We start from the raw sequence: 2,966 nt of genomic DNA, 5'->3' as shown, positions 1-2,966 counted from the left end.
CAACCTCCGCTTGCCAGGTTCCAGCGATTCTCCTGCGTCTGCCTCCCGAGTAGCTGGGATTACAGGCCTGCGCCCCCATGCCCGGCTAATTTTGTATTTTTAGTAGAGACGGGGTTTCTTCATGTGGGTCAGGCTGGCCTCGAACTCCCGACCTCAGGTGATCCACCCGCCTCGGCCTTCCAAAATGCTGGGATGACGGGCATGAGCCACCGTGCCCGGCCTTAGCCGTTTATTTTAAAGTCGAGGAGCTTATCAGGGAAATACGAGAAGTTTGGACATCACAGGTGACAGAGAGAAAGGTCTGCAAATGGCCCTTCCATCCAAGTGGGGACCCGGCCTCGATCTCCCGAAATCATGCACCCAGTGGGGAAGCCCGGCAAGGCCCGTCTGTGTAGATTCCTCTCGGCCTCTCTAAGCACGCACTTCTCACTTTGGTGGAAGGGGCAGGGCCCTCTCTGGGACGGGGGAATCTGACAGACAAAGAGACAGACGTAGAAAAAGAGAGATCGACAGACAGAGACAGAGAGAAACGGACAGAAAGAGCGAGAGAGCGAGAGAGCGAGAGCGAGAGCGAGAGAGAGAGAGAAACAGACTAGACAGGGAGGGGGAGAGAGGGAGAGAGACAGACAGAGACAGACAGACAGGCAAAAAAGAGAGTAAGACAGAAGACAGACACAGTGAGTGAGAGACACAGGTAGAGAGAGAGAGAGAGAGAGAGAGAGAGAGAGAGAGACAGAGAGACAGAGAGAAAGAGAGGGACAGGCAGACAGATAAAGAGAGTGACAGAGAAAGACATAGACGGACAGTGAGAGACAGAGAGAAAGAGACAGAGAGAGAGAGAGAGAGAGAGAGAGAGAGAGAGAGAGAGAGGCAGACAGACAGACAGGCAAAGAAAGAGAGTAAGACAGAAGACAGACACAGTGAGAGAGACAGGAAAGACAGAAACGGACAGAGAGAGACAGAGAGGAACAGACAGAAAGAGAGAGGGTCCTAGCCCAATAGCGATACAGTGCCATTTCTTTCATTTCCTCTTTCTTTCCTTCTTTCTTTCTTTCTTTCTTTCTTTCTTTCTTTCTTTCTTTCTTCTTTTTTTATTTTTTTATTTTTTTGAGACGGAGTCTTGCTCTGTCACCCAGGCTGGAGTGCAGTGGCGCGATCGCAGCTCCCTGCAACCTCCGCCTCCCGGGTTCACACCATTCTCCGGCCTCAACCTCCCGAGTAGCTGGGACTACAGGCGCCGGCCACTACACCCAGATAATTCGTTTGTTTTTTTTGGAGAGACGGGGTTTCACCATGTTAGCCAGGATGGTCTCGATCTCCTGACCTGGCGATCCGCCCGCCTCAGCCTCCCAAAGTACTAGGATGACAGACGTGAGCCACTGCGTTCAGTCTACAGTGCCGTATCTCAGAAATCACTCACAGGAACAGACACTTACAGGTCATGTGTAGAGTTTCTTTTTTTGTTTTGTTTTGTTTTGTTTTGTTTTGTTCCGTTTTGTTTTGTTTTGCACGAGGAGGTGGCGGGATGGAGTTTCGCTCTTGCGTCCCAGGATGGAGTGAAATGGCAGAGGGGACTCAGGGAGTCAACCTATGGCAGAGATGGCACGTCATTCAGAGCGTAACGTCCACAGCGAAAGGTGGTAGGGCCGGCACTTTTAAAGGCTGAAATCCCGGCGGCTCAGGCCTGTCGTCCTCGCACTTTGGGAGGCCCAGGAGAACGGATCACTTGAGGTCAGGAGTTCGAGACCAGTGCGGCCAACATGGAGAAACCCCGTCTCTACTCAAAATACAAAAATTAGCCGGATGTGGTGGTGTGCGCCTGTAATCCCAGCCACTGAAGAAGAATCACTGGAATCCGGGAGGCAGAGGTTGCAGTGAGCCGAGGGAGTGCCACTGCACCCCCGCCTGGGTGACAGACTGAGAGAGACTCAGTCCCTCCCTACCAAAAAAGAAAGAAAGAAAGAAAGAAAGAAAGAAAGAAAGAAAGAAAGAAAGAAAGAAAAAAAAAAAAAAAAAAGAAAAAAGAAAAAAAAAACACAGGGACCGCCACCGGGCGCAGTGGCTCACACATGTAATCCCAGCACTTTGGGAGGCCGAGGTGGGCGGATCACCTGAGGTCAGGAGTTCAAGAGCAGCCTGGCCCACATGGTGAAACTCCGTCTCTACTAACATAGAAACATCTTCGGAGCATGATGGTGGGTGCCTGTAATCCCAGCTGCTCAGGAGGCTGAGACGGGAGAATCGCTTGAACCTGGGAGACGGTGGTTGCAGTGAGCCGAATCGCACCACCGCACTCCAGGCTGGGTGGCTGAGTGAGACTCTGTCTTAAAACAACAACAACAACAGCAGCAAAAAAAAAATAGCAAACGCACAAAAAAAGAACAGGCCAAAATACTCCATTGTCACTGAACGTTCCGCCACCAGACCGGAAACCCCCTGACTCAGGTCAAGGAGGTGGTGTTTCCTTCTCTCTGTCTCTGTCTCTGTCTCTCTCTCTCTCTCTCTCTCTCTCTCTCTCTCTCTCTCTCTCCCTCCCCCCCCCCAACTTTTATGTCTTGTTCAAGCAGACATGTGCAAGATTGTTACACAAGTAAACTTCTGACTGGGGGGTTCAGTGTGCAGATGATTTCATCACCCGGATAACTCAGCGCAGTACCCGACAGTTTTCGTGGTTTGGTTTTTTGTTTTGTTTTGTTTTGTTTTGTTTTTCCCTGAAGATGTCTCTCCTTCCACACCTCCTCCCTCAAGTAGGCTCCCGCCTCCCTGGTCCCCCTCGTTCTGCCCACGAGTTCTCATTATTTAGTTCCCAGTTATAGATGAGAACACGCGGTCTTTAGCTGATCGTTGCTTTCATCTTCGGCGGTGGCGGTGAAAGAGGCATGACACGAAATCGACCCTTAGGACGCTCCCCTCCGTCCACACCCCACACCCCCTCCCCACACACACCCTCATTCCTGCCCCCCCTC

This window comes from Macaca mulatta, chromosome 10 (genome assembly GCF_049350105.2).
Source record: "Macaca mulatta isolate MMU2019108-1 chromosome 10, T2T-MMU8v2.0, whole genome shotgun sequence".
Lineage (NCBI taxonomy): Eukaryota > Metazoa > Chordata > Mammalia > Primates > Cercopithecidae > Macaca > Macaca mulatta.
Note: the sequence above shows the minus strand (reverse complement) of the source record.